Raw genomic sequence first — 19,975 nt, forward strand, 5'->3', positions numbered from 1 at the left:
CCCATAGTAATGAACGTGTCGGGAGTCAGGACGAGACAGACAGGCAGGCAGCTGGCATAATTTGTATGGATATATACAAAAAAATAGTTTTCTGTCTTTTCGTCTTATTTCTTGTTTGTTTCAGAAAAAAAATGAATTTGCATCTTCAAAGTGGTAGGCATGTTGTGTAAATCAAATGATACAAACCCCCCCAAAATCCATTTTAATTCCAGGTTGTAAGGCAACAAAATAGGAAAAATGCCAAGGGGGGTGAATACTTTCTCAAGCCACTGTAGATACAGAACAAAAAGACTGAACGACTGGGTCGCGTCTCTAGCAACCCTAGATTTGTGTCGGGACTATATCTTGTGGAAGGATGAAATAGTATGAATAAATTAATCAAAATAATGTTTTTAATGAAAATATGTCAATCATTATTTGAATATGTTGGTAACCCGTTGTATAAAAGTGATAATGACCTCGAAGCCGGTGTTTGGAGAAACAAAAAAGAGTAGTGAACTGTATAGGGAATAGGTTGCAATTTTGGATGTACTCACCCACTGACTTGGCCATCTATCCTTAATGAAAGTATTTAATGCATTTCCGACGGCTTTCTTGATCCCTGGTATTTAATAAATACTGTTTTTCTTTCTGTCTCATCTACTAGTTTTGCTGCAATGTCTCCATATTCGATCAATCACCATCTCCGGGGTGTTCTTGTTGTAGACATATCTTCCTGTTAATAATTGCTGTCATTTCTAGCTTCCTGGATGTATTGTATACTGGGCTTGCGTCCCAAATGGCACCATATTCCCTACGTAGTGCTCTACTTTTGACCAGCACGCTACATAGGGAATAGGGTGCAATTTGGGACACAGATGGTGATTAATGGCGATTAATGGCGACGGCAAATGCGTCTATTGTTGTCAGATCAAATTAATTTACTCTGCTTCCAGCGAGCCATTAAGACAATGAGGTAAGGTAGAGAGGTAGCATCTGCTGTGGTGGCAGTGATTATTTTAGCATCTGCAGCAGTGGTAGTGGTTATTTTTGTTGCACTGTAAGCTGTGGCTAACCCATCACAACATTGAAATGTGAAAGAATGCATTACCACACTAACAGTTGTTTTCAGAGAACAGTTTCAGCGCACAGCATGGCTTCACAGCACAGGTGGTCTTCTGTTACATTTTGTTTTGTTCTGAACAGACCTTGTTGTTTTGGGAGTGTGTACGTACTGTACGTTAGTAGGTAGTGTACTAGCCAGTGTGTGTGGGAGGTTCGGACACTGCAGTGACAGTGGTGAATGAATGGCATGGTTTGATACTGTTCCATTAATTTCATTCCAGCCACTACTATTAGCCATCTTACCCTCACCAGCCTCTGTTGTGTCATGTGTTGGGTCAATGCAGTTGTAACATTGATGCTTTGGCAATATTAACTCAATGTTTTTCAGGCAAATAAAGCAATTTGAATTTGAGAGAGAAACTGGCTCACAGTAAAATTGAGAGTTGCAGTGTAATATCACTGAGCTGTGAATGTCTAACCCTATGCAAACTATATAATGATGTAGAGACAGAGAACAGAGATATGACCCCTAAGTGTGTCATTTACTGTGTCCCAAATGACACCCTTATCCCTTTATAGTTCACTCCTTTTGACCAGGACCCATTTGGCTCTGGTCAAAAGTAGTGCACTATAAAGGGAATAGGGTGCCATTTGGGACACATCCAGTATAATTTACTAGGTACAGTCATTGACTTGACACAGCACATGACCCATTCATTACCTTTTTATTATCCAGACGATGAAATTCAGCCAATGGACTAATCAACCATAGATCACTTGCCACCTCTTAGATGTGTGGCTTATTCTCGCTCTCTCCCTCTCTCCCTCTCTCTCTGTCTCTGCTTATTCAGATTGAGGAAAGTTCGATGAGCATCTGAGGAGCTGACTGGCGAAGAAATGTTTTACTTTTAAATTAATTTTTTATTACATCCTTGCCTTCCCTTTCATTCTACCTGGAAATGAATGTTGAAAGTTCAACTTATATTCCTAAAACGTAATAATGATGGTGTTGCTGCTTCCTGTTGACAATATATTTTGATAGTAGCCCAATGATTTTCAAATCCATACAGTGGGGGAAAAAAGTATTTAGTCAGCCACCAATTGTGCAAGTTCTCCCACTTAAAAAGATGAGAGAGGCCTGTAATTTTAATCATAGGTACACGTCAACTATGACAGAAAAAATGAGAAAAAAAATCCAGAAAATCACATAGTAGGATTTTTAATGAATTTATTTGCAAATTATGGTGGAAAATAAGTATTTGGTCAATAACAAAAGTTTCTCAATACCCTTTGTTGGCAATGACACAGGTCAAACGTTTTCTGTAAGTCTTCACAAGGTTTTCACACACTGTTGCTGGTATTTTGGCCCATTCCTCCATGCAGATCTCCTCTAGAGCAGTGATGTTTTGGGGCTGTCGCTGGGCAACACGGACTTTCAACTCCCTCCAAAGATTTTCTATGTGGTTGAGATCTGGAGACTGGCTAGGCCACTCCAGGACCTTGAAATGCTTCTTACGAAGCCACTCCTTCGTTGCCCGGGCGGTGTGTTTGGGATCATTGTTATGCTGAAAGACCCAGCCACGTTTCATCTTCAATGCCCTTGCTGATGGAAGGAGGTTTTCACTCAAAATCTCATGATACATGGCCCCATTCATTCTTTCCTTTACATGGATCAGTCGTCCTGGTCCCTTTGCAGAAAAACAGCCCCAAAGCATGATGTTTCCACCCCCATGCTTCACAGTAGGTATGGTGTTATTTGGATGCAACTCAGCATTCTTTGTCCTCCAAACACGACAAGTTGAGTTTTTACCAAAAAGTTCTATTTTGGTTTCATCTGACCATATGACATTCTCCCAATCCTCTTCTGGATCATCCAAATGCACTCTAGCAAACTTCAGACGGGCCTGGACATATACTGGCTTAAGCAGGGGGCACGTCTGGCACTGCAGGATTTGAGTCCCTGGCGGCGTAGTGTGTTACTGATGGTAGGCTTTGTTACTTTGGTCCCAGCTCTCTGCAGGTCATTCACTAGGTCCCCCCCGTGCGGTTCTGGGATTTTTGCTCACCGTTCTTGTGATCATTTTGACCCCACGGGGTGAGATCTTGCGTGGAGCCCCAGGTCGAGGGAGATTATCAGTGGTCTTGTATGTCTTCCATTTCCTAATAATTGCTCCCACAGTTGATTTCTTCAAACCAAGCTGCTTACCTATTGCAGATTCAGTCTTCCCAGCCTGGTGCAGGTCTAGAATTTTGTTTCTGGTGTCCTTTGACAGCTCTTTGGTCTTGGCCATAGTGGAGTTTGGAGTGTGACTGTTTGAGGTTAAGGACAGGTGTCTTTTATACTGATAACAAGTTCAAACAGGTGCCATTAAAACAGGTAACGAGTGGAGGACAGAGGAGCCTCTTAAAGAAGAAGTTACAGGTCTGTGAGAGCCAGAAATCTTGCTTGTTTGTAGGTGACCAAATACTTATTTTCCACCATAATTTGCAAATAAATTCATCAAAAATCATTTTTTTCTCAATTTGTCTGTCATAGTTGACATGTACCTATGATGAAAATGACAGGCCTCTCTCATCTTTTTAAGTGGGAGAACTTTCACAATTGGTGGCTGACTAAATACTTTTTTTCCCCACTGTATATTGCTACCCTTGTGTAGCTAGCTAATGTTATCTGTTGTTGTTGCTGTTTTGTTTTTGTTTTTTTACAGCACTGTGTTTAAAAGATTAGCCAGCTGGCTCTATGGCTTGTTTTGGAGCTGTATTTGTCATAAGCATTGATTTAGGGAAAACTTATCCACAGATGGAAACCACTGGCCTATCTTTGACTTCGCCATCTCCAAAAATCCACCATAGGAATAGTTAGAATAAGAGTAAGATGAAGTTCCGGTAATATGGATAACTATTGAAAGATAGCTGATATGCATTTTTCTACATTGTAATGAACATGGTGGAACCTTTGGTGGGTAGGCTGCTGGAAAGCTTTGGCTGCGCTACAGCAAAGCCAAGTCAGTCCATGCTCATGGTTCTCACAGGGGAAGTAAAATGATAGGCTACATTGACTTTGCTCATGATCATGGATGCCACAAATAACATGTAACTATACGTTTCTTGAATTTTCTTTTCGTGATGGCTTTTCATTATCTGGATAGACACATGTGGTTTTTAACTAATGTTACACCAATCAAAGCAGTGGAGCGTGTAGTGAAGCAAAACTTTAGTGGTCAAAACTTTTCATCTTGTGGCGATCGGGGAGCGGGTTTGCAAAATGTTATCATGCAATTATACCAATTATAAAATGGTCAGATATAAATATTTTTAGTAGACTAGCTAACAAATAAGTGAAAATTGACAAATTATCCAATGGCTTTTTCGCTCATCTCAGTCATAAAGAGGAATAACTTTGCAGCTGTTTCTGATTAATAAACAATTCCATGCTGGTGGGTGGTAACAACATTCAAATAAAACCCAAATAAAACCCATAATTTGTCATATCATAGGAAAAGACACCGCATTCACACAGATTTGCTCAAAGTGGGCAGTTCAGATTTGAAACTTCAAGGCCAAATATATAATACTTTGACTAAAACAATGACTTATTGAATGAAATCATTATCGTCTTTCAGCTCGAAAAAATTGATTTCTACTGGTGTGTGTGTTTTAATGCAATTTCAGGTAAAAACTCAAAACAAGTCTCAAATACAGTATAAGGAAAATGTCTACACATTTCAGCTGTTTCAAAAACATTGCTCTGCTATTATGATTTTTACTGTAGGAGCCTTTGGCTCAACAACACAATTCTGCCTGGAGGGGGGCAAGTCTAGCGACATTGTCATGTGCTATCTACAGAGGTGGTGTATGAGACATGATAAGCCACATCTCGTACATGTCTTAGATTACAGTAATACGTCTAGCTGCTGGTATTTTTTTTATACCTCTCGAGAATCTATCGTAGTGTATAAACGGACTCTTTCTCTCGCGATTCAGCCATTTAGCATTTTTGAATTAAACAGAGAGGATTAAAATAAACTGTGACTATTCTAGTTTGAGATGGCTGCGCTGAGGAGGGCGCACATCTTGCCGGTTCCTGGTCAACTTTGCTTTTTTTATGGCCATTTTTGCATTAATTATTACTTTGTTTGCTCAATGTTTGTGCAATAATTTCTTACGACCGACAAACACTTCTGGATCATGAATCGGAAGCTACACATATTTCAGCCTTCCAGATCTGGAATACTACATTCACTCCTTTGTTCCCCGCACAGCGGGCTTACCTGTTGCTGCTGACCAAGATGACCGAAGGCAAGGCCGGCGATGGAGAAGAGGAAGGAAAGGGGGACTCCAAGCTAGTCTGAAAAGGGGCTACACAGCCTCCTCTTCCTAGTATCCTGATGGCTAATGTCCAATCACTGGAAAATAAGCTTTGTGAACTCCGAGCAGGGCTTAATTCGCAGAGGTACATCAGGGAACGCTGTGTCTTTTTGTTTTTAGAGACATTGCTAACGGACAATACACGCGACTCTGCTATTCAACTAGACAGCTTTTCCATTTTCCGTACGGAGAAATCCATACCATGCTGAGAGCCCATACTGCAGCATTCAATGTCAGCAGAACGAACCCCAATGAATCGGTGGCGCCTGACCCGTACAAGGCAAGCTCCGAAATCATACAGACTCAAACTTGAATCGATGTTCGACAACCCATACTTGGGACGCATGTGGCAAGGACTACAGACTATCACAAACTACAAAGGCAAATCCAGCTGTGAGGTGACCACCGAAGCCTCCCTCCCAGACAACCTTAACACATTCTATGCTCGCTTTGAGGCAGACAATACCAAGCCATCCAGGAAGGCTCTCGCTGCTCAGGACGACCAGGTTGCTTTCGCTGTCCGAGGCTGACTTTAGGAAAACGCTTAAATGCAGCGGCCATCTTCTCTGACATCTTCAACCTGTCCCTGTCCTAGGCTGTAGTTCCCACCTGCTTCAAGGAGAGCACCATCGTCCCAGTGCCCCCGAAAAAAAACAAGGTGACATGCCCGATTGACTATTGCCCCGTCACTCTCACCCTGGTCATCATGAAGTGCTTCAAAAGGCTGGTCATGGCCCACATCAAGGCCAGCAAGCCAGGCACACTGGACCCACTCCAATTTGCCTACCGCTCCAATAGATCCACGGAAGATGCAATTTTCATCGCGATTCACACAGCCCTTATTGTTCCCTCCAAACTCGACACCAAGCTCAAAGCTCTGGGTCTGGACACCAACCTCTGCAACTGGATCCTGGACTTCCTGATGGGCAGACCACAGGCTGTAAGGATTGGCAACAACACCTCCACATTGACTCTTAACACAGTGTCCCCCCAGGCGTGTGTCCTCAGCCCTCGGCTGTATTCCCTGTTCACCCACGACCATGTGGCTTTGTACGACACCTACTCAATCATAATTTTTTGCTGATGACGCCACGGTTTTAGGCCTGATAACCAACAATGAGGAGACAGCCTATAGAGAAGAGGTACAGTGAGGGAAAAAAGTATTTGATCCCCTGCTGATTTTGTACGTTTGCCCACTGACAAAGAAATGATCAGTCTATAATTTTAATGGTAGGTTTATTTGAACAGTGAGAGACAGAATAACAACAACAAAAATACAGAAAAACGCATGTCAGAAATGTTATAAATTGATTTGCATTTTAATGAGGGAAATAAGTATTTGACCCCCTCTCAATCAGAAAGATTTCTGGCTCCCAGGTGTCTTTTATACAGGTAACGAGCTGAGATTAGGAGCACACTCTTAAAGGGAGTGCTCCTAATCTCAGATTGTTACCTGTATACAATACACCTGTCCACAGAAGCAATCAATCAATCAGATTCCAAACTCTCCACCATGGCCAAGACCAAAGAGCTCTCCAAGGATGTCAGGGACAAGATTGTAGACCTACACAAGGCTGGAATGGGCTACAAGACCATCGCCAAGCAGCTTGGTGAGAAGGTGACAACAGTTGGTGCGATTATTCGCAAATGGAAGAAACACAAAATAACTGTCAATCTCCCTCGGCCTGGGGCTCCATGCAAGATCTCACCTCGTGGAGTTGCAATGATCATGAGAACGGTGAGGAATCATCCCAGAACTACACCGGAGGATCTTGTCAATGATCTCAAGGCAGCTGGGACCACAGTCACCAATAAAACAATTGGTAACACACTACGCCGTGAAGGACTGAAATCCTGCAGCGCCCGCAAGGTTCCCCTGCTCAAGAAAGCACATATACATGCCCGTCTGAAGTTTGCCAATGAACATCTGAATGATTCAGAGGAGAACTGGGTGAAAGTGTTGTGGTCAGATGAGACAAAAATGGAGCTCTTTGGCATCAACTCAACTCGCCGTGTTTGGAGGAGGAGGAATGCTGGCTATGACCCCAAGAACACCATCCCCACCATCAATCATGGAGGTGGAAACATTATGCTTTGGGGGTGTTTTTCTGCTAAGGGGACAGGACAACTTCACCGCATCAAAGAGACGATGGACGGGGCTATGAACCGTCAAATCTTGGGTGAGAACCTCCTTCCCTCAGCCAGGGCATTGAAAATGGGTCGTGGGTGGGTATTCCAGCATGCCAATGACCCAAAACACATGGCCAAGGCAACAAAGGAGTGGCTCAAGAAGAAGCACATTAAGGTCCTGGAGTGGCCTAGCCAGTCTCCAGACCTTAATCCCATAGAAGTTGCCAAACGTCAGCCTCGAAACCTTAATGACTTGGAGAAGATCTGCAAAGAGGAGTGGGACAAAATCCCTCCTGAGATGTGTGCAAACCTGTTTTTTTGCCACCAAGTACTAAGTCATGTTTTGCAGAGGGGTCAAATACTTATTTCCCTCATTAAAATGCAAATCAATTTATAACATTTTTGACATGTGTTTTTCTGGATTTTTTTTGTTGATATCCTGTCTCTCACTGTTCAAATAAACCTACCATTAAAAATAATCATGTCTTTGTCAGTGGGCAAACGTACAAAATCAGATGAAGATGGCCTAGTACATCACAGGGACCGTGCTTCCACCCATCAAGGACATGTACTAGAACCGGTGCCTGAGGAAGGCCTGCAGCATCATCAAGGACCACAGACACCCCAGCCACGAGCTGTTCACTCCCTTACTGTTGGGCAGACGGTATCGGAGCATGAGGTCTGATACCAACAGGCTCAGAGACCGTTTCTATTTACAAGCCATCAGACTGCTGAACACTTGAACTGGACTGACCACCTGTACTGACTCTCCGCACCTTAGTACACATGCACTCACTCACACACAACCCACACAGACACTCATCCACACACAGACACACACACTCCCACACAAATACAGTGGGGTTCGAAATGATTGACTCCCTTGATAAAGATGAGTAATGACTGTATAAAATACATAACAATATTACTTGTTAAACAAAATCTCTTGCTTTGAGGAATTGTATTAGTATAAAATAATATAATTTCCCTTCTTATTTTTGCATACAATATAGCTCAGTATTTGAATTATTTATTTTATACAGTCATTATTGCTAATCTTTATCAAGGTTGTCAATAATTTCGGACCCCACTGTACATTCATGCTACACACACGTCACAACTGCTGCTACCAGACTCTTATTATTATTGCTAAATACTGCACAATTTAAACACTGGCCTCCCTATCCCCCCTTCCCCAAAACATGTATAAATATTGGACTATAAATTGTGCCTTCCTGTATTATACTTACGCAACAAACATGTGTTATATTCTACTGCCATTTACTTTATGTTCATATTATTTTATTATTTCTTATAGTTGTTGCATTGTCAAGAAGGAACCTGTAAGTAAGCATTTCGTTGTACGGTGTATACAATGCGTATCCTGTACATACGATTAATACAACTTGAAACTTGTCTATTTTCCAACCTTCTGTCAGAAATAATCTACAGTACATATTTTACTAGATTGTAGCCTGTGATTCTAATCACGAATGTGTCCCAAATGGCAGCCTATTCCCTATGGGACCTGGTCAAAAGTAGTGCACTATAAAGTGAATAGGGTGCCATTTGGGGCACACTTCATGTCTGTCTCTGAGATCGTTGTCATCCCGTCTCTGTGTAGTTAGCAGCATCATCAGCCAGACACACAGACACCTCAACTGACTTACATTCAAACATCTGCCTGTCTGTCTGAGTAATACGGAATAGGGTGCCATTTGGGGTGCCTACTGTCTGGCTCTCACATGCACAGCTTCATTATTTAATGTGGCACAAAGAGAGTGGTAATTTCTCGTCATGAAAACAGACATTAGTACGACAACCAACAGTGCTAATGTTATGATTGTAGTGTACGGTAACTTAAGCATATAGCGTCCTGGAGGTTAGGGGCCTGTCCCAAATGGCACCCTATTCCCTGAACAGTGCACTACATTTGAACAGAGCCCATAGAGCCCTGGTCAAAAATAGGGCACTATGTAGGAAACAGGTGTCATTTAGGACGTAACCTAGTTTATGCATGATGCAACCTAGTTTATGCATGATGCAGGGATTTTTAAATTGGTATGTAAGTGGGGCTCTGTTTCATTTCACCCTCCTGTCCTCTGTTCACTGGCCAGGTAGCTGGATATTTTATTATCCCTCTCTTTTGCTCTCTCTCTGCCTGCCTAGCCATAGGCATCTCATTTTACTTTCAGATTTGACTCGGGGATTGAATCTGAATGTTATTTCCCCTACTGAAGAATTGCCTTGCTGTGGTGGGATCTGGGTTGAGCTGCAGTCAACAGGGTCGTTTTTTTTGCTGGGTAGGACTGACTGGGTGAGACTGGGAGGCTGGAAAGGAGGGAAGGGGCTTTAGGGGAGTCTTTAATAAGTTGTTATCCCGGGAGGGGAAGTGTGTGTGTTTGTGAAACGGCTGCCCTACTGTGTTGAGTCTGCGGGGGTGGAGGAGTCGAAACGCAAACGCCTGTGGAGCTTCAGATTGTGGATTTATTTCCTGGTTACACAAGGACACAGAGGATGTGTCTCAAGTTGCACCATATTCCCTACATAGTGCACTACATTTGATCAGGGCCCATAGGGATCTAGACAAAGTAGTGCACTATGTAGGGAATAGGTTGCCATTTGGGATGTAGCAACATAGATCTCCCATAGGGCTGCTTCTCAGTGAAACCTTGCCAATGATCCAACAAGGAGAATGAGGGAAGAGAGGGAGAGAGCAAGAGGCAGAGCGTCAAATCAAGGATATACAGTGGGGGAAAAAAGTATTTAGTCAGCCACCAATTGTGCAAGTTCTCCCACTTAAAAAGATGAGAGAGGCCTGTAATTTTCATCATAGGTACACGTCAACTATGACAGACAAAATGAGAATTTGCAAATAAATTCATAAAAAATCCTACAATGTGATTTTCTGGATTTTTTTTCCTCATTTTGTCTGTCATAGTTGACGTGTACCTATGATGAAAATTACAGGCCTCTCTCATCTTTGGTGGCTGACTAAATACTTTTTTTCCCCACTGTACAATAGCTATACACAGAGGATGCTTTTCCAAGTCTGTTACACTTTCATATTTTCAAACCATCTCAGTCAGTTAAGACACACTTTAGTGTACTGCATCGCTTTCACTCTCTCTTTATCCCCTTTTTAATTTATCTTACTACCACAATGAAGATGTGTGTGTGTGTTACACTGTGAAGTCTTTCCTATTAGCCTGTGCTCAGCTCACACTCGTATTTATGTACTTGGCAGTTGCAGCCAGATCATGGCTGTGTGTAAGAAAGTCTAAGAGTGAGGGGGGATGGGAATGTAATAAGGAAGGAGTCTTCCATTTATTTCGCACTGTATTTCACTCTGTTTTACACACTAATGTAGAGGTGCGGAAGATCTAGGCGATAGATGTTAGCTTCTGTATGGGATCTGTCTAACATGGCTAATGCTATGCCATACTTGACTGTTGCTGTATGTTGTAGTAGGTGTGTGTGTGTGTTGTATCCTCTTGATTCATTAATTCAAATACACACACAGACAGACAGAATGCCTCATTGACTTGACCTATCTTTCTTTATTTGATTAATCTGCTAACAAAATGACAAACAGGCCACATTGCCACATTTCATACATGGAATGCAACGCAATGTGCTTTACAGGAAAAGACAATGACAAAACAATTAAAATAAAAGCTGAAATATTTACTACACAACAAACACAAGATAAAATACAAAATAATGACACCAACTGAACAACTAAAAAGCACCCTAAGGAAAAGTGAAGCTAAAAATATTAGTTGTAAGATCTCTTTTAAATATGTCCACAGTTTCGGCCCCCCTCAGGTTCTCTGTCAGGCTATTCCAGAGGCTGGGGGCATAATAACTAAAGTCTGCCTCTCCATGCCTTTTGATCCTAAGCTTTGGGATAGTTAAGGACCTGAGGGACCTGAGGGACCTTCTGGGTACATAACTTAAAAGCATGTCTGACATTTATTGGGGTGCACAATCGTGGATTGATTTAAAAACCAATAGAAGAATATTAAAATGTATTCTAAAACTCACAGGCAGCCAGTGCAAAGATCTTAAAACCAGTTTACATTTACATTTTACATTTTAGCAGACGCTCTTATCCAGAGCGACTTACAGTTAGTGAATATATTATTTTTTTTTATACTGGCCCCCCGTGGGAATCAAACCCACAACCCTGGCCTTGCAAACGCCATGCTCTATCAACTGAGCTACATCCCTGCCGGCCATTCCCTCCCCTACCCTGGACGACGCTGGGCCAATTGTGCGCCACCCATGAGTCTCCCGGTCGCGGCCGGCTGCGACAGAGCCTGGATTCGAACCAGGATCTCTAGTGGCACAGTTAGCACTGCAAAGCAGTGCCTTAGACCACTGCGCCACTCAGGAGCTCATTTAATGTTTGCTCTCCATCTGGTCTTAGTCAGTACCCGTGCTGCAGCATTCTGTATGTTTTGCAATTGACCAATGGCTTTCTTGGGTAGACGAGACAGGAGAGCATTACAGTAGTCAAGCCTGCATGTAATAAAAGTATGGATGAGTCTCTCTGTATCAATCTGAGAGAGAAATTGCCGCACCTTGGCAATGTTCCTTAGGTGGTAAAAACTTATTTTGGTCACATTCCTAATGTGTGATTCGAAATTTAATTCAGAATCTAAAATAACACCTAGGTTTTTTACATGGTGTTTTATCTTTATTGTCAATGAATTAAAATGTGTGGCTAGATTCTCTCTCTGTGCTTTGGCTCCAACAATATGTACCTCGGTCTTGTCTTGATTTAGCTGGAGGAAGTTGTGAGCCATCCAAGTATTTAAATCACTAATACAGTGGAGCTAAAATCCTCTGGTGACACAGAAATGTAAAGTACTGTATAGTCTGCTTAGCAGTGAAAAACAATGCTGTGCTTTCTGATAACGCTGCCAAGGGTAACATACAGTACCAGTCAAAAGTTTGGACACCTACTCATTCAAGGGTTTTTCTTTATTTATACTATTTTCTACATTGTAGAATAATAGTGAAGACATCAAAACTATGAAAAAAACACATATGGAATAATGCAGTAACCAAAAAAAAAAGAGTTAAACAAATCAAAATGTATTTTATATTTGAGATTCTTCAAATAGGCACCCTTTGCCTCGATGACAGCTTTGCACACTCTTGGCATTCTCTCAACTAGCTTCCCCTGGAATGCTTTTCCAACAGTCTTGAAGGAGCTCCAACATATGCTGAGCACTTGTTGGCTACTTTTCCTTCACTCTGCTGTCCGACTCATCCCAAACCATCTCACTTGGGTTGAGGTCGGGGGATTGTGGAGGCCAGGTCATCTGATGCAGCACTCCATCACTCTCCTTCTTGGTAAAATAGCCCTTACACAGCCTGGAGGTGTGTTGGGTCATTTTTATGTTGAAAAACTATTGATAGTCCCACTTAGCCCAAACTAAATGGGATGGCGTATCGCTGCAGAATGCTGTGGAAGCCATGCTGGTTAAGTGTTCCTTGAATTCTAAATAAATCACAGACCGTGCCACCAGCAAAGCACCCCCACACCATAACACCTCCTCCTCCATGCTTTATGGTGGGAACTACACATGCAGAGATCATCCATTCACCCACACCGCCTCTCACAAAGACACGGCGGTTGGAACCAAAAATCTCCAATTTGGACTCATTTTACATTTGACATTTTAGTCATTTAGCAGACGCTCTTATCCAGAGCGACTTACAGTTAGTGAGTGCATACATTTTCATACTGGCCCCCCGTGGGAATCGAACCCACAACCCTGGTGTTGCAAACGCCATGTTCTACCAACTGAGTTACACGGTATTGATGCACATGTTAATAAAGTGTTACATTTTGGTGCAGTGTTGACAGAACTAACAAACGTTGTAGCTAACACTCTAACAACACTGTAACATACCGGTAGTTACTAGAAATAACAACGTCGTAGCTAGCTTACATTGAAATCTTTCAGAACGAATTAATGCCACGTTATCTAACTGCAGCCAGCTAGCTAGTTAGCCGTTTTGCTAACACCACCTTCTTGGTGTTATTTTACCTTCAGCATTAAACGAGCTGCCTTTAGGGTTCTAGTTTATGATGAAGTAACCTTTCTACATCTTGTACTGGTGTAAATGTTAGTTTATATGTGTAACTTATTCCAGACCAAAGGACACATTTCCACCGGACTAATGTCCATTGCTCGTGTTTCTTGGCCCAAGCAGGTCAATTCTTCTTATTGGTGTCCTTAAGTAGTTGTTTCTTTGCAGCAATTCGACCATGAAGGCCTGATTCACACAGTCCCCTCTGAACAGTTGATGTTGAGATGTGTCTGTGACTTGAACTCTGTGAAGTATTTATTTGAGCTGCAATTTCTGAGGCTGGTAACTCTAATGAACTTATCCTCTGCAGCAGAGGTAACTCTGGGTCTTCCATTCCTGTGGTGGTCCTCATGAAAGCCAGTTTCATCATAGCGCTTGATGGTTTTTGCGACTGCACTTGAAGAAACTTTCAAAGTTCTTGACTGACCTTCATGTCCTAAAGTAATGATGGGCTGTCATTTCTCTTTGCTTATTTGAGCAGTTCTTGCCATAATATGGACTTGGTATTTTACCAAATAGGGCTATCTTCTGTATACACCCCTACCTTGTCACAACACATCTGATTGGCTCAAACGCATTAAGAAGGAAAGAAATTCCACAAATTAACTTTTAAGAAGGCACACCTGTTAATGGAAATGCATTTCAGGTGACTACCTCATGAAGCTGGTTGAGAGAATGCCAACATGGTGTAAAGCTGTCATCAAGGCAAAGGTTGGCTTTTTGAAAAATCTCAAATCTCAAATATATTTTGATTTGTTTAACACTTGTTTTGGTTACTACATGATTCCATATGTGTTATTTTATAGTTGTGATGTCTTCACTATTATTCTACAATGTAAAAATAGTAAAAAATAAAGAAAAACCCTTGAATGAGTAGGTGTGTCCAAACTTTTGACTGTTAGTGTATATAAACTGAACAGTACCGGACCCAAAATCGAACTTTGTGGAACGCCACAATATGTATTTTATCTGAGTTATGTTCACCAAGGGTGACAAAAAACTGTTGACGGGTTAAATAGGTCCTAAACCAATTTAGATATGGACCGGAGAGGCCAACCCACCTCTCCAGTCTGTCCAGAAGGACATCATGATCAACAGTGTCGAATGCAGCACTTCAATCTAAGAGTACAACAGAGAGCTGTTTGGCATCTGTGTTGGCTCTAAGATCTTTTACCACTTTAACTAAGGCTGTCTCTGTGCTGAGGTGGGCACGAAAACCAGATTGGAATTTTTCAAAAATACAGTTGGCACTTAAAAAATCATTTAGCTGTTTGAACACTGGAAGGTTGGAGAGTGGCCGAAAATTGCTAAAAGCTGAAGAATCTAGATTACTTTCCTTGAGAAGGGGTTTCACCATAGCAGTTTTTAGTGCAATGAGGAAAGTGCCTGTGAACAGGGAATGATTAACAATAGCTTGCATTGTTTCAGATATACAATTAAAAACTGTTTTGAAGAAGGTGATGGGGATAGGATCGAGAAGTCAGGTAGAAGGCTTAAGTTGTGATATCACTTTCCTGAGCATGTCTGAAAAATAAATCCATAGTGCCTATGCGTGGTAGGCTAGGGCACATACTGTATCATCAAACTTCTCATCAGGTCTTGCTTGACCGATACCCAGCCTATTGTTGGTTATCTTATCTTTGAAATATGCCGCAAACTCATCACATTTAGATGTGGAGGAAAGGTTTGCGGGGGTAGGATTTATCAGGCCATCAATGGTCGAGAAGAGCACTCTCTAATTATTATGTTTAAAAGTGATCAAGTTAGAAAAATGAGCCCGTCTGGCATTTCTAATTGCCTTGTTATATATGCCAAGTTGCTCTCTCAGAATATCATAATGGACCTGCAACTGTGACTTTCTCCACTTTCACTCTGCCTTTCTGCAATTTCTCTTTAATTGATTAGTTTCCTCACTCATGCAAGGGGCTCTCCGTTTTGATGTGGCCGTTTTCAACTTTATTGGAGCTATGGCATCAATGGTTGCCCTTAATTTGCTATTAAAGTTATCAACTAAATCATCCTGCACATTAGGTGTTCACTCCACTCCAGTGTGTGTCCATGGCAGCCATTACATTAGGCTGTTGTCGACAGAGGGGAGGTCTACAGTAGATGGTGGACGACCACGGTCACGTGTGTGTGTCCTAGCCTGAACCCTGTGACCTCCCTCTGGCTGCACTGCCTGTGGACAGATGTTAACCTAGCAGCTGGTGATATACTCCTGGTGATGGATGGAATCAGAGGTTGGGGTTCTAATGGGCGAAGGGAGCAAAAACAGACTGGCCTTGGGCTGTTCTGGCAAATGTCAGATGGGCTTGTCCATTTTTAGCCCAGTGGGCCGGTCTAAATTTGGGGTTTTGTACAGAGTGATAATTATTTGGCAAATAATGGGGTCTCAAAGAAAAATTGTGCCTGTGTGCGGGCCTCGAGGAAAAACATGGTCAGGTGTGTTAGGCATGCTGATTTCTGGTCCCAGTCTGTCCCTGGAAGGAAATGTGTAGATTTGCAATGAGATTTGAAGGCATAGTCGAGCAGAGAGCCTGGGGCTGAAACCTTTAATGATCCTTTGCTATATCAAACCAGCTTAACCATTCCAGCCAGGCTCATGTTGATGTTGAACTTTCCAAAGATAACATGTTGTTTTATTTTCTTATGTGAGGCTTGTGAGCATGTACACACTTAGTACAATGTGAATTAATTGCACTGTAATGTAATACCTACCACAGTGTTTTTCAAACCCTGTGCATCCCAAATGGCACACTATTCCCTATGAAGTGCACTACGTTTGACCAGGGCTCTGGTCAAAAGTAGTGCGCTATATATGATGTAGGGTGCCATTTACATTTTAGTCATTTAGCAGACGCTCTTATCCAGAGCGACTTACAGTTAGTGAATGCATACATGTTTTTTTTCATAGTTGAAATGAACACACATCCCTGTCGGCCAAACCCTCCCCTACCTTGGACGACGCTGGACCAATTGTGCGCCGCCCATGGGTCTCCCGGTCACGGCCGGCTGCGACAGAGCCTGGACTCGAACCAGGATCTCAAGTGGCACAGCTAGCACTGCAATGCAGTGCCTTAGACCACTGCGCCACTCGGGAGTCTTGAGACGTAGACCTGGCATTCTGGCTATGGCTGCACATATACAACAGTTTAATCTGACTACTAAATGTTATTCAAATCCTTTCCTTCCCTACCTGGTGAAGGACAGTGTCTGCTCCCCAATTTCATCTCTCTATAAACTGCTCACTGGGCGCTGCACTACGGCTGCCCTCTGCTCCAGCCTCTCCAACCTAATGTGTGTTTGTGTATATGCGTGTGTACTGTATATTGGATGGGTTAGGAAAAAAGCAGAAGCCACATTTCTATCTAGTATGGACTAATGAATTATATCTTAGCTTACATAGTTTACTACTTTTAACCAGAGCCCTATGGGCCTAGGTCAAAAGTAGTGCACTGCATAGGGAATAGGGTGTCATTTGAAACGCAGCCTAGGACAGTGTGTACCTGGTAATGAGGAAAGCACCCCAGGGCTTATTGCATTCATTGTGCAGCAGGCAGGAACTAGCGAGGTAATCAGTAATGAATTGCTTTAGTGCCTGGACAGCACTGTAATGGTTCTGGAGATTAACAATTAGACTTGTACAAAGTGTGTGTGTGGTGTCCTTCTTTCTCTGTCTGTCTTTCTCTTTCTCGTTTGCTTGCTTGCTCTGTCTTGCTCTCTCTCTCGCTCTCTCTCTTTCTCTGTCACTCTAACCCCTCTCTCTCCTCTCTCTCTTTCTCTACCTCTTTCTCTACTAAGAGATGAGCAGTAGGAGATTACGAAATTCTGAAATGGAAGCTGGCTTTTGTGAATTAATAGAGCTGTAAGTAGAAAGAGTAGGGAAATGTTAGAGCCAAGCTAGCCAGATCTTTCTGTGGTTTAGCCAACAATTCTGGTGTTGGTTGTCATGCCAAACATGTAGCCATGGCATGACAATTTACGATTGAGGAGTTGGCTGAGGCACAAATAGATCTAGCAGGCTAGGGAAATCAAATGTGCCTTAGTCGTGTGATAGAATTCCTTCCCACAGATCCCAAGTCCAACAATCATTCTGCTACAGACTACAGTCTTGTCTGTCTGTCTCACTATCGCTCTCTCTCTCCCGCCCTGCTTTCTCTCCCTCCTTTTTCCATTCCCTCTAATCACTACAGAAAGCTGGGCTGTAGAACCAAAGCTACGTAAGACGATGCAGATGACAAGATAGAAAGAGATGGAATGAGAGAGAGAGAATGAATGAATGAATGAAGGAGAAAGAGAGCAGCAGAAAGGAAGTGCTGAGCGAAAAGGAGAGAGTGAGTGGTGGAAAAAAAAATGCCAGGGACAGAGAATAAGTTATCTGGCTTGTCTTGATATTTCTCTGTGTCTCCCCGGGGATGAAGCCCTGGGTTTAAACGATCTAGACTACTGATAGAGGAGAGGTGTGGAGGAGAAGAAGAGGGGGAGAGAGGGAGAGCAAAGAGGAGGAGAGGGTGAGAGGAGAGAGGGGGAGAGAGAGGGGGAGAGGAAAAAAGCAGGAGAGAGGGACATGAGAGGAGGAAAGGAGAGGATAGGGAGAGAGAAAGCTCCTTACACACACAGGCAGTAATGCTACTGACACATAACATGGGCAACTCTATAGTACAGCGTTTCTCCAGTGACCAGTGAAACATAGTCCTACTCCTTTTTTAACCAGCTCTTTTTAACCAGCTCATGATTAAGACAAATACAAAAGGACCAGGGGGCCACACTGCCTGTGCTGGGCCAATCAACATCCCAGTTGTGAATGAATAAACACATGTATTAGAAAAAGAAGAAAGATTACTGAATAAATGCCTAATAGATGACCATTGGCTCATAATACCTTATGAAAGCCTAACTACTTACAGTATATTGCAAATATACAGTGGGGAGAACAAGTATTTGATACACTGCCAATTTTGCAGGTTTTCCTACTTACAAAGCATGTAGAGGTCTGTAATTTGTATCATAGGTATACTTCAACGGTGAGAGACGGAATCTAAAACAAAAATCCAGAAAATCACATTGTAAGATTTTTAAGTAAACAATTTGCATTTTATTGCATGACATAAGTATTTGATCACCTACCAACCAGTAAGAATTCCGGCTCTCACAGATCTGTTAGTTTTTCTTTAAGAAGCCCTCCTGTTCTCCACTCATTACCTGTATTAACTGCACCTGTTTGAACTCGTTACCTGTATAAAAGACCCCTGTCCACACACTCAATCAAACAGACTCCAACCTCTCCACAATGGCCAAGACCAGAGAGCTGTGTAAGGACATCAGGGATAAAATTGTAGACCTGCACAAGGCTGGGATGGGCTACAGGACAATAGGCAAGCAGCTTGGTGAGAAGGCAACAACTGTTGGCGCAATTATTAGAAAATGGAAGAAGTTCAAGATGACGGTCAATCACCCTCGGTCTGGGGCACCATGCAAGATATCACCTCGTGGGGCATCAATGATCATGAGGAAGGTGAGGGATCAGCCCAGAACTACACGGCAGGACCTGGTCATTGACCTGAAGAGAGCTGGGACCACAGTCTCAAAGAAAACCATTAGTAACACACGACGCCGTCATGGATTAAAATCCTGCAGCGCACGCAAGGTCCCCCTGCTCAAGCCAGCGCATGTCCAGGCCCGTCTGAAGTTTGCCAATGACCATCTGGATGATCCAGAGGAGGAATGGGAGAAGGTCATGTGGTCTGATGAGACAAAAATAGAGCTTTTTGGTCTAAACTCCACTCGCCATGTTTGGAGGAAGAAGAAGGATGAGTACAACCCCAAGAACACCATCCCAACCGTGAAGCATGGAGGTGGAAACATCATTCTTTGGGGATGCTATTCTGCAAAGGGGACAGGACGACTGCACCGTATTGAGGGGAGGATGGATGGGGCCATGTATCGCAAGATCTTGGCCAACAACCTCCTTCCCTCAGTAAGAGCATTGAAGATGGGTCGTGGCTGGGTCTTCCAGCATGACAACGACCCAAAACACAAAGCCAGGGCAACTAAGGAGTGGCGTAAGAAGCATCTCAAGGTCCTGGAGTGGCCTAGCCAGTCTCCAGACCTGAACCCAATAGAAAATCTTTGGAGGGAGCTGAAAGTCCGTATTGCCCAGCGACCGCCCCGAAACCTGAAGGATCTGGAGAAGGTCTGTATGGAGGAGTGGGCCACAATCCCTGCTGTAGTGTGTGCAAACCTGGTCAAGACCTACAGGAAACGTATGATCTCTGTAATTGCAAACAAAGGTTTCTGTACCAAATATTAAGTTCTGCTTTTCTGA

At 42.8% G+C, this 19,975-nt stretch overlaps 1 protein-coding gene across 2 annotated transcripts in view; it reads left to right on the top strand.

Moving 5' to 3' along the window:
• Nucleotides 1–19,975, top strand: part of LOC121569824 (E3 ubiquitin-protein ligase RNF152-like) — a 122,139-nt gene that overhangs the window by 28,461 nt on the left and 73,703 nt on the right. The gene's annotated exons all lie outside the window — the stretch shown is intronic.

Source organism: Coregonus clupeaformis, chromosome 7 (genome assembly GCF_020615455.1).
Source record: "Coregonus clupeaformis isolate EN_2021a chromosome 7, ASM2061545v1, whole genome shotgun sequence".
Lineage (NCBI taxonomy): Eukaryota > Metazoa > Chordata > Actinopteri > Salmoniformes > Salmonidae > Coregonus > Coregonus clupeaformis.